Genomic DNA, 13,283 nt, shown 5'->3' with positions numbered 1-13,283 from the left:
TTTTTCCGATCGATTTATGTTCGGGACTTTCTTCCTAATAGGAGCATTCCCAAATTTGTAATCCAAGACAAATTCACATTCCACTAAAGATCTCATTGATATCCCATCAACGCTAAAGGTGAGTTCCACATGACGTTTATTTATTATTTTCCTCATAAATATCTTCCAGCTATCAATTACTAAACCTTCATTTTGAGCTTCTAGAAGAGCAAGAATGTCTTCGTTGCTATCTTCTGCACTCATGGGAAAGAACCCAATTAATGTCTCTGGTTGCGGGATTTGATTTTCATCAACCGCAATAAGCTCTGCACCCCCCCCCCCCAAGGAATTATACTAGAAATTATTCTTTTTATCCAGTCAGATGTTTCCTGGTTTTTACAAATAAAAATAAGGTAACCTGGTCTGAACAAACAATTGCCAAATTTAGGTTTAATCTTTTCTTTACGTTGATGGACCACTTTGTTAAGAACAGCTTTTTGTGTTGCAATCAGCTGCTGCATTGTTAATTCAGAAGTTGGGTAGCCTTTTGGAAGTATGCCTATCTTCACGCTATTAACTACATCCCTATACGATGGTTTGGGATAAAATGAACTTAAATTACAATAACTATATTCACACTATTTTCAACAATCAGACAGCTTTAGTAGAGTAAAAAAAAAAATGAGAAAGAAAATAATCTGAGCCGCTCTTGCGACTAATTTGCTCCATTGGTACCGCTGCAAAAACACTGATGGTTTCTACCAGCACCATTACTGATGATTCAATGTATCGAACCACTTTTGATTGTAATGAGTATCTACACAAGTCTGGTTCGTATATTGACCCTTTTTTATATTATTTACACTCAACCATCACATGCACTTATAAAGGGAGATAGCAATAGCTAAAGACCTTTTACAATTCGGTGGAACAATGGCTGATCAGAACACCATGTTTTTTTCTTGTGGTTCACTAGAAAGAATAAATTGCAACATCACCAACTAAACTTAGATACACAGCATATTTACAATTATAGCCATTCACTATCAATACATTTCATGCTTCATCATTCACTATTTTCATCTTATTTATCCACATGCTTGCAAGGCGGGTTTTAAACAAACGGTTGATGGTAACAGCTCCGCCTGCCCCGTTCCTTGCTCTATTGATAAACCATTTTTTATCGCATTACCACAACAAATTTCACATCAAGATTTCACGAATTATATGGCAATTTTTCACCTACTTGCACAATTTACGTAATCTTTCGTACTTAATCTACCGTTTCACGAACCTCGCGAATATTGTTTATTCGATTTTCACGGTTATTCCGGTAGATTATATAGGAGCCGATACAATCACGATATTAGCACCAGACAGCGTTGCCAATGAACGGTTGTTTAGCCGCTGGGTTGTTGGAGCTAGATTCCTGATTCGGTCGACTTGTCATAAGCTTCCGTTGGTTTGAATATTTCTTAAACTCCTGTGGCGTTTGTCCACATTTGCGGTTATAGTTGTTCGAAATGTGGCTTTGAGGCTTTCAATAAGTTCCGAATAGGTTGTGAGCCTGTGTTTATTGCTCATAAACCACATTTTCGCCTTTCCTGTAAGTAAGTTACCGAATGACCGCAATAATTCCTGTTCGGAAATCAGCTCAGATTGCGTCCAATCATTCACTTCCCATAGGAAAGTATTAAAGGGTGATACGGTCAAAATTTGGTCAAGGGAAAACGCGTGTAAATCGGTGAAATCGTTTATTTAAAAAATCAAATAAAATTTCTTTTTCAAGTTCAATTAGTATAAAATTCAGGAAAAATATTCAGTTAGGCTTCCGCTTTTTCAAATCCGAATTGCCGGGCCTTACGCTTGACCCCTGCCATCAGATTTTGTACAGCCACCTTGTCCACCTTCTTCGCCGCAGAAAGCCAGTTTGCCTTGAACTGCTGCTCGCCCTTTGCAGTTTTTTTGGTCTTCTTTAGGTTCCGCTTGACAATAGCCCAGTATTTCTCAATTGGGCGGAGCTCTGGCGTGTTGGGAGGGTTCTTGTCCTTGGGAACCACCTGCACGTTGTTGGCGGCGTACCACTCCATGGCCTTTTTACCGTAATGGCAAGATGCCAAATCCGGCCAAAACAGTACGGAACAACCGTGTTTCTTCAGGAAAGGCAGCAGACGTTTATTCAAACACTCTTTCACGTAAATTTCTTGGTTGACAGTCCCGGAAGCTATGAAAATGCTGCTTTTCAAGCCACAGGTACAGATGGCTTGCCAAACCAGATATTTCTTTGCGAACTTTGACAGTTTCATGTGCTTGAAAACATCTGCTACCTTTCCCCTTCCTTTTGCCGTATAAAACTCCTGTCCCGGAAGCTGCTTGTAGTCGGCTTTGACGTAGGTTTCGTCGTCCATTACCACGCAGTCAAACTTCGTCAGCATCGTCGTGTACAGCCTCCGGGATCGCGCTTTGGCCGTCGTATTTTGTTTATCATCGTGATTTGGAGCCACTACCTTCTTGTAAGTCGATAGTCCGGCTCGTTTTTTGGCTCGATGCACGGTTGTAGACGATACACCCAGCTTATTTGCGGCATCTCGGAGAGAGAGGTTAGGGTTTCGCTTGAAACTACCGGCAACTCTCTTTGTCGTCTCAGCGGCTTCCGGTTTTCGATTTCCCCCCGATCCAGACTTCCTGGCTGTCGACAAACGTTCCCCAAACACTTTAATTACATTTGTAACGGTTGATTTGGCAACTTTTAGCGATTTTGCCAACTTTGCGTGCGAGTAGCTCGGATTTTCGCGATGCGCGAGCAAAATTTTGATACGCTGCTCTTCTTGCTTGGACGGCATTTTGACAACTGAAGAGTGAATTCCAAAATCAAAATAGGAGCAACATTCTACACACACACACCTTCAAAATGAGGGGTGTTCAGGTTTTTTAAATGCAAAATTGAAAGAAATACGTCAAGTTGATATTGACCAAATTTTGACCGTATCACCCTTTAAGACCTGCCCCTCTGTCTTCTCCCACATATCGCATTGGCCATTTGACGACAGGAATGGTTTTCATTCGATTTGCAACAGGTATGAAATCCACATCCTGATAGGGATTTAAATGAGGAGTAGGAACAGGAGTGTTGCATCTAGGATTAATATTAGGGTAGTGGTTCGGATTCAACGGATGTATGTTGAATCCCCTAGGTATATATGGATTAAGGTTCGGCGTAGGTATCGGGATATTGTTCGACCGTGGATCTGGTCTTAAAAGATCGTCCGGGGTGGGTTCTCTCTGAGGCCATCCAGTATAGGGGTTAACCGTTGGATTAGGATGGTCATGAGAGTAAAAGGGGTTCAATTGAATTGGATGATGATTTGAAGGTTGACTAGTGTATTGATCAAAATTTATGTACGGGTTATTCACCTGGGATGGTTGAGTTACCGAAGCATCATATGGATTGGACCATTGAGATGAGACCGGAGGAACATCTCGTGTAAATGTGGAAGGGTTCCGATTAGGTTGCGGTAGAGTTTCCGGAAAATCATATGGATTGGACCATTGGGATGAAACTGTAGGAGCACCTTGTACGAATTCGGATGCGTTCCGAATGACTTGCGGTTGAGTTAGAGGATTGGACCATTGCGATGAAACCGGAGGGCCACTCGGTACAGACATGGATGGATTATGCTCTGGTCGTGGTGGCCTATCATTAGAGCTGTATGCTCGCTGGTCCTCTCGAGGATTGCTAATAAACGGCGATCCGGATCCTGGGACACTGCTTACGCTAACCGAACTCACTGAATTCACCACACTGGCTTGAACCGAAGTATTCACTCCCGTAGATCGCGACAGATCCAATAAATTATCTGGTAAATCACGTATCGTGTCGAACCGAACTTGCCTAGCTTGTTGTACACGCGACGCGACATGATACCGTGGTGTTGACCCCGTAATATTTAAAGCACTATCTGAAGCGGTAGTGACAATCGATGTATTCGAGGTTGGCATAAATAAAACTGGTAAACGATGTTGAACTTGAATTTATGCATAAGTTCTGTAAAAGTGGCTCAATTTCCGGTGCTATGTGTAAGGTTGGACCAGAAAGAGCTTGCGTTACCACCGGCGATATTGTCCGCGATGTGAGAACAGACGTCATCACGAGAGCCGATTTTGTCGCCACTGGCTGATCCAATGTATTTAAATATTGAGTCCGCTCTTCTGCCTGAGCAGCTAAGATAGCCGCTCCCTGTAATTCCACAGAAACTGATTCCGAAACAGATACTGATAATGGTGAGCAAATAGCATTTTCATTAAAGTGTGTCAAATACGTTTGAACCACCTTTGAAAAAATCCAATTGGCATCATTAGCACGCCAACTAACGCCATATGTTCGTTTGAAAAGTTTCAAGCGATGATAAAGATGTAGGAGAGCAGTCTTGGACATCAATGGATCAAAAGTATTAGTTTCTATTTCATTCCATACACGCTCTAATCTTTCTCTACACACCAACATTTCACTCTCAGGATTACGGTTGTATGAAAAAATACGAACGAGCCCATCCGCTTCTTCTCGCAAAGCATTCTTGAGTTTCCTGCGGTTAACACTAATGTGGTTTTCGTTTTTGCGGTGTAGCACCGGTGTAGTGTAAGCAGGAATAAGTGCGAGCCTTTGAAAGCTCAACATCATTTGTTTGTAAACAAAGGTGCATCCTATATCTACACCTTAAATTATTTCGGTGTACGGCAGTGTAGCACCGGTGTAGCTACACCGCAAAAACGAAAACGACATAAGGCTTCGTTCTTTTCCCACTAGCATATTCCTAATCTCAAGTTCAAAACCAACCTCATCATTAACATGCAAAAAAAAATAAACCTATTTATCGGAATGCGTGCTCTAATTTTCAGCCTATTATCCGAGAAGTTCATTGCCGATCGTGAGTGTGCCTTTTGCTTCAAAGTCTTAGCTAAAAAAGCAATTTCCTGAAAGCAAGTGCTATATTCTTTCTCTTGAATGATCACTATCTGTGGGTGCAATGGATCGTGTCCAATCGCACGTTTCTGTATCAAATGGAAGAAACCAATTTCGATGTTGAGAGAGAATTTTTTTTTTTTAAACGGTTATCAAACACAGGAAAGATTTACCCCAAACCAAACGAAAAATTTACTCTCGAATCGATCTACAGTGGACTTTTTTCGTTTGGGCGCCAAATATAACATTAAGAAGGTAGCATGCAACTTACCTTTTCCCTCAGGGGCTGCCTACTCTGTCGATTGAGAGGTTACGTTGGGCCCGCGTCGTCGCTCGTTGCTCTCTGCGTCGTCGCAGGCGTCGGGGCACTTTCTGCAGGGATTCTCGTAGGAATCCTGTGAGCACACGTGATAAATATTTTTGTTGGCGCACTTTTCGGACGTAGGTTCAAAACTTCATCCACTCGCGCACTATTGTGGACCGTTCTAACGGCAGATTCTGGTCTGGTTTCTCGAACCAACACTAGGATCACGAAGGAGGCAATTCTTCACTCCTTCGCCTACCACACAACCAGAGTTACATTTTCCTCGTGTGTGCAAAAATGTGCTGCCGAGGCTCTCAACAAACTGTCTCCCGTCGCAACGAAAACAACATGTGACGAGAGAGAAAGAGACACGCGAGAATAAGATACGAGCGAGAAACAAATGCGACACCCAAAAATCCTGGCGTGCGCAAGGCTCGCGCTGATCTCATGTGCCTCATCTCATGTGCTACGATTAATGCTAGAACAGCAGAGCTCTAAGTTCTGGAAGGTGTAGGTAAACGAAATACAGGCTGTTGAAACTTGGTTGCTTTGACCGACATTTTATATGCGTTACCACAAACCATTCCTATTTTAGAGGATAGGTAGCATAGGGTAGAGCACTACTTCGGCCTAATCGCCCATTTTGGGCCTATCGAGCAGAAAACTTCAAATAAATCCATGATTTCAGAGTTAACAAGTCAATTATGCATTTGGTACGATACTTTAGTTAATGAGCTACCGAACGAAGTCAATGAGAACGCGTGGTATCAAAGTTTGCACCCATTATTCCCAAAAACAAAAGAAGCGCTCCCACCGAATCAATTTTTATCTTCATACGATAGGCCGAACTGAATTCATTGGCGTTTCAATTGCGTTTCAATGCGTTAGGCCGAGTTTAAAATCCTTAGGCCGAGTATGGCGTCAAGAAGCAGTGTTGGACTTTTGACAATATCTCAACGTTTGGTTTCTCGTTTTCAAATCTTATGGTACGTACGGAAAGGCAAATAAATTTGGAAGCCATCAGTAATAATAACATTCCGTTTGGTGCTAAACTGATCTAGATTAAGAAAGACTAAGTGCGTCTTATGCTTAATACGCCGGAAATGGGGTATTTAACCCTATATTTACAGTGCTTAAATTCTTGAAATCCTCTAATAACAAAAGCCATTAATTTGCCGGTCAATTAGAATATTCTTTGTTCATTTTTTTCCGGTTCAACACTTAACTGCACTTGTATGACTAACATCTTTTGATACGGTGTTTTCAAAATATAGAATGGACAAAAATTCTACAAAAAGTGTATCGGTATTGTTTAGTACGGGGATTTGACCGTTGCAAGAGGTTCACACAACTGGTATGCATTGTTGCAAGGGATGTTACGTATTTTGAATAGATTATATCAGAATGTTATCAATGCAGCAATGTTATGATAATTCAACGGGTGGCAGAATTTTATTCAGAACATTTTTTTCTTGGCGTAATACCTTTACGCTTTCAATTGTACATTGTTACCATTACGTTAAAAATGTTGATTTTTTTTTTTAATGTGCCTCATGTGATCGAGCATTCAGATAAATTCTATAACAGAAGTGGTGACCCTCTGGGTGATGGCGCGGTCTATGCTAAATAACTGCAGCAAAATAGTGACATGAGCGGACATCATTGGCTTTAACTCAGATGAGCGTGTAGACCAGTGCAGTGATATATTTACCATTTCAATTATTAATAATACCAAGTCTACCGACCTTCTGTTCCGTTCCTTCAAATCGCTTTCTGATTGACACGGTACGATCTAGGTGGTTTCTGCTGATCATTGCTCTGCGGGTTTCGATGGCATCGTTTTCGCGTCGATGTCCGTAATCGCTAAGAAGAAATAACCTTTTCGGTTAGATAATGGGCGACCTTGCCTTTGTATACCAACAGTGTCAGAAGGAAGCGCCAGAGTATCGGCACCAATTCCACAAAGTGACCACCAAGTGCCACCATCTCGCTACAACAAACCAGAAAGTGGTACAGTCATTGCTAAAACCTGCAACAGATCAACCAATCAAATCACCATGCTGCCACCATGTTGCCAGAGTGTATGGTTTAAATTTGGAAAATACCGTGTTGAAAGTTGATATATGGGTCATTCCGCGCCAAGTGTACACAGCACATGAAATTGACCTCTTCCGATTTGGACCAAATTTGTAGGGAATGTTCATCTAAGTTTAAATTTTCAAAATCCAAAGTTTTATGCTAATCGGAGCACCCTTCGGTCAAGGGGCGCATTTTCCATTTTTCGTGATTCTTTGGAAAGCACTACTTTCTTTCGTTCATATCTCCTGAACAAATAAAGCTACAAATTGCATTAGGTTTTGTTATAATAAGGAAATTAGCCAAGAAATCTAAATTTGTAACTTTTGTTTCTGTACAGTGTTGCCAAATATTTTTTATTTTTGTTTGAAAACTTTAAATGCAGTTTTCTCATAATACATGTCGTTTAATTTTCATTTTAAGGACACCATCGTGTTTTTCATCCTTTTTTACATAAGAAACACTCAACGACAAAAAGTAATTTGCGTAGTTCCTGAGATATTGCATTTTGAATGAATGAAAGTCATAAATTATGAGGGTAAAACTTTTTTTTTTAATTTTTTTTTTCATTTCCTCTTCATAAGTGGATTCATTCTCATGACTTATTGTGTAAAATAATATTTAAAGAAAAAAATCTATTACATTACTAAAAACAGTGTTGCCAAATTTAAATATTATTTAGCGACTAAAAACTTTAAACGTGATTTTTTTAAGTTGATGCATCTAAATATTTGGTTTGAATGCACCATCGTGTCCCACAGCATTTTTACATAAGATAGACCATCTAAAACAAAGTTCAATGCAATGTAACATTTTCGGAAAACAAATTTAAGAAAAGTGTTTTTTATTTTTCTGGTGCATTTTCTAAAGCAATGGAATTAATATCCAAACCTATTATTTTAAAAGTTTTCAGAAGGTAAGTGCACAACGGACCTAAATCGTTATTTTTTGGTACAAGAACGCCAAAATAAGTATTTATTAAGATATTTTAATTTTTTTTTATATATTAGGCGTCTATGTTTTAAGCATCTCTGGCGCATCTGTCTAGTTTATTAGAAGTTTGCAGATACCGAGTGGAAAATGGTGTGTTCTATTCAGGGGGTAAGCCACTTTGCCACCTTGTGTTAAACACATCAAAAACACTCTTCGACACACTCAAACACATGAGAACCAATTTTTCAATCTTTTCTGGCAGCACCGCCATTCATTTGATGCCCTTTTTGTTTTTGTTGATTTTTTTTTCTGAAGGAGGGACCTCCAAAAATCGGTAGGATTCCACAAAAAAACTGATCGGGACACCGAAGTAGCCCTCACCCCCGCAATTAGGAAAGAAGATTCAACATCAAGCTCAACATTGAAAAACAGACAATTTCAACCTCTAACGAGCAAGAATATCTGTAACTGTATATTAAAGAAGCGGATAATAATTATCATATCAATTATTGATCGATAGCTGAAGACAGATATTTCTTTCTAATGTGTTTGATACCCTTTCGTCGTGGATTTCATATACACAATACCAAATCAGAGAGATCCATCCTACTAGCTGCCGCTTACAAATAGGTTCGTTTTTTTTTGCGAAATTTAGATCCAGAGATTGCTTAGAAAGGGGCGTGCTCGGTTTGGTTATCTGGGCTTGATGGCGACTGGAATTCGGTTGGGATGGATTCGAGAGGACTTGACTGGTTTGAGCCAGGATGTCAAGCATCATGACATAAGAATGCGACGACTGAGGGAGGAGCATTAATTTTCAATAAACGTTTTAACAGCTAGGTCTACATGCAGAAACACCCATAAACACCTTCCGACACCCTAAAACACACAAGAAACACAATTAAGAGGGGTAGATCACCTTTTCGCGGTACGTTAAGGGATGTAAGATCGACCACCGATTCCTAGTCCTGACTACTTCAAACTAGGGGACAAGACTTGGCTTTGTCCACCGAGGATGAACTTGAAACAAGGAAAAAATGAGTTAGTTAGTCTTCATCTATGTGATTCCTAATCTTCTATTCGTTGTTCCCTAATTTGAAGTGCTTAAGACTAGGGTTCTGATGCATGGTCAATATCGGTGTCATTCCTTAATTTTGTTGCTAAGGAATCCAATTTTGACTGACAAAGGGGCGTGCCTTTGGAGGGTGTTTCAATACTCCGAAAGGTATAAATAGCGGGACCTTTCAATTAGAGACGGATCCTTGAGATAAATGCAAGAATGACAGCTGTAAAAAAATCGAATACTTCATCATTTCTCAATACTGATGGAGTAATGCGACATGCACTAAACTAAGGACACGGGAAATACTACAATAGATCAAATTACTGGTCGCAGTGGTGTTAGGTCCCGAACAGTGGAACACAATTACAAGCTTCGTTCTGGTGTTACGGAACTGAAAAGTGTTTGTGATGGCCATGCTAAGCAATATGGAGACATGTATGCGACAATGCAACAACAGTGCTGCAACCCATTGAATCTGCATACAGTTATTCGTCGCAAGAGTTTGAAACCAATTTCTGCACGGTTTCATGACGTGTACAATAAAAACTTTGCCGAAAATTATCAAAGGTCGGAAAGTATGCGTGCAATGTCATCTGGCGGTTAAAAAAACATGTATAATGACCAGCCACCTGCAGGTAAAATTCATCTTGAATTATTCATTTCAATCCCAGCCGTACGAAAGCACGTCTATATTGTAGCGAAACTAGAACTTTTCGAGTTTTTCAAATTCACTCGTCATAGCTTACGTGAAGGTGAAGTCGTTGTTGTGGCAGATTTCTCTGAAAACTATTCTTTCGTTTTTTTTAAGTGTACAGGAAATTCATTATAATGATTTGCTGGCAACCGTTCACACTTTTGATGCCTACACTGTACACCAGAATAAAGTTGTACCATTGAACTGCGTCATAATGTCCGATACTCTAGAGCACAGCACAACAACATTTCATGCTTTCCAGCGCCATTTCATAGAGTATCTCAAATCCTAGGTATCACAGTTGTCCAAAATCTCGTACTTCTCCGATGGTGCGGTACCCTGGTTTTCCACGAAAGAAAATTTGGGGTGCCCACTGAGTGGCACTACTTTGTTACGGCACATGGCAAAGGACCAAGCGACGGATTGGGATGAACTTTGAAGAGATTGGCAACGCGAGCTAGTTTACAAGGAGCCACTATTCACACGCCAAAGGAGCTCTATGACTGGGCAATGAAGAATTGCAATACAAACGTTAGATTTGTGTCATGTGAGATCTGTTCCGAAGAAAAACAAATACTGTTTCACCGTTTTGCATCAGCTGCATCTATTCCCGGTATTCGTTCAATTCATGCAGCAGCTCCTTCTGGTATTGATACCATTATTATGAAAACTGTTTCTGGTGCCACAACTGGTTCAGCTTTTAGAGTTGTGGCAACGAAACGTGCAAAGCAAGTGGATTCGAATAATAATGGGAAGAAATCATCACGAAGTGCTAGCCTTGAGAAGAAAAATAAGTAAATTGTAATTTATGTTTTACATTGTTATAATAAAATATAAGAAACAAATCGATCAGTGTTTGATACAATATTGTATGTATTGGAATGTCTTAATTTATAATGCAATTCGTTTAGATTATTACTAGTGTAAAGTTTTCAGCCACTAAATAATATTTAAATTTGTCAACACTACATAAAAACTATTATTGGTTTTATCATACCTATTTTGTTTCCATCAAGTATTATTTAACAAAGTAAGTCATGAGAATTAATCTTATTACGAGGAAACGTTAAAAAAATAACCCTCATAATTTATGACTTTCATTCATTCAAAATGCAATATCTCAGGAACTACGCAAATTACTTTTTGTCGTTGAGTGTTCCTTATGTAAAAAAGGATGAAGAACACGATGGGGTCCTTAAAATGAAAATTAAACGACATGTATTATGAGAAAACTGCATTTAAAGTTTTCAAACAAAAATAAAAAATATTTGGCAACACTGTACAGAAACAAAAGTTACAAATTTAGATTTCTTGGCTAATTTCATTATTTAAACAATACCTAATGCAATTTGTAGCTTTATTTGTTCCGGAGATATGAACAAAAGAAAGTAGTGGTTTCTAAAAAATAATGAAAAATGAAAAATGTACCCCTTGATCGAGGGGTGCTACGATCAGCATACAACTTTGGAATTTTAGAATTCGAACTTAAATGAACATTCCCCCCAAATTTGGTTCAAATCGGAAGAGGTCAATTTCACTTTTGCAATTTTTTGTGACCACTTGGCGCGGAATGACCCATATCCATTTGAAAAATTATGATATTCAAAAACGTAAGCACATTTTTAAGTCATCCTTTTTTTTAGCAACTCGCTAATGCAGATCAAAAGAACATCAGCAAATGCTGATCTTTTAAAACTTCCTGGTTGTCTATGGAGCATATCTGAAAGAATATCCTGTTACTTATTCAACGTTTCCTGTACATCTACAAAATTTCCTTAAGTTTTAGAAAATTTACTCAAATTTCAAAGTACCTTGAAATTAAACGATGGTCCAAAATCTTCATCTTCAGGAAGTTCATTGAGATTTTTAAGATCTCTGACAAACTGCTATGAAGTTCCCTAAACTGAAACGAAGATCCCTGAAGTCTTCTATATTTACGAAATTCCCTGAACTTTTTCAAAATGCTCTATACTTCTATGAAGTTATACGCAGTTCCTCGAATTATTACGCAGTCCACAAAACTTCATTAAAGCTTGCTTCACGTCTACGTTTATCGTTGATTTTTCGCAAAGTTCGACGCACGAAATTTCCTGAATTTGTGAGGAATTTTCTGAACTATTTCAAGTCCATGAGGTTTCATCAAAGCTCTGAAGTTGTAAAAAAGGTCCCTGAATAATAAAGAGGTTCCCTGCCAGCAAACAATAAACTTCTACGAAGATACCTAAACTTGTATAAAGTTCCCCCTTCTACGAAGTTTACTGAACTTTTCCATGATCTCAGAACTTCAAATAATTTCACTAAATTTAGCTCATGATTCATCTGACATATGTTGGTCTTAATGCATAAAACAAAATATAATAATAAGACCAAAGAAACATTCCAAATCAGGACAGTGTTCTAGTGAAAACAGTTAACGGAACATTAGTGTCAAACGAAGCATAAGTGTTACTAATCAAATTAACGACAGTTTTTTTTAATTTATTTTATTTATTTTTTTTTTATACAGGAGTGAATCTGCTCCCAGACATCTGAGAAGATAACTCAGGGTGTGGGGATGGGATAAGTAGCATTCCCGACCCACTAAACCTTACCCTGTGCTCTAGGCCCTTGCCCTCCCCGGAACCGCCCGAGAAAGCATTACGTCATGGGAGGGGGCCGGTTGCGCTATGGCGCATCACTAAGTGTTGTGTCCACTCGCGACTGCACAGTGAGCAGCTGTGCAGGGCCTTCCTCTTGTTGATCGCTGTTAGTTGTTCGCCTGAGTTCTAGAGCAGACGTGATAGCCAGCGAACTGTCCAGGGCCTAACAGGACAGATGTGACCGCTTACCAGCTGCGTGTGCTAAGCACTCTAAGAACCCGGTGTCACTCCTGCCTTTGCACAACGAGGGTTTGTGCAAGGCTTATCAACCTCCTGGGACGAGCTGGATGGGGTTCCAGCGTCCTTACTCTGCGGTAGTTCGTTTAGCCGCAATATCTCTCCCTTGGGTTCGATAATTAACGTTTCCAGGGCACACCACGAGGAGGCGAACTACTTCATGCCCCCATGCTCGGTGAGCTTCTACAAAGTTAGCTGAATTTTAAAGAAAAATCTGCACTTCAAGATAGTTTCCTGAACTTTTAAAAAGATCCCTGAAGTACCACGAATTTTCTTGAAGAACTACAAAATTCCTTGCAACTCGGATAGCAGTTCGTACCCTGGTGTAGTGGCTGTAGGTGCATTGTCAGACAGCACCAGCAAATCAACAGAGGAAGTGGTAGAGGTGCTGCATGAAG

General features: G+C 39.7%; 1 protein-coding gene across 1 annotated transcript in view; it reads right to left on the bottom strand.

Annotated features, from left to right (window-relative positions):
• Nucleotides 1–13,283, bottom strand: part of LOC135698975 (uncharacterized) — a 298,346-nt gene extending 285,063 nt beyond the window's left edge. Inside the window, exon 1 of the mRNA XM_065219146.1 lies at nt 13,205–13,283. The gene's annotated coding sequence lies outside the window, so the exon portion shown is untranslated. The remainder of the gene's footprint in view (nt 1–13,204) is intronic.

The sequence above is a fragment of the Ochlerotatus camptorhynchus genome, unplaced genomic scaffold, assembly GCF_037179485.1.
Source record: "Ochlerotatus camptorhynchus isolate MF236.1 unplaced genomic scaffold, CSIRO-AGI_Acam_v1.1 ptg000099l, whole genome shotgun sequence".
NCBI classification, from domain to species: domain Eukaryota; kingdom Metazoa; phylum Arthropoda; class Insecta; order Diptera; family Culicidae; genus Ochlerotatus; species Ochlerotatus camptorhynchus.
The sequence above is the reverse complement of the archived record's forward strand: the minus strand, read 5'-3'. Positions and strand labels throughout refer to the sequence as shown.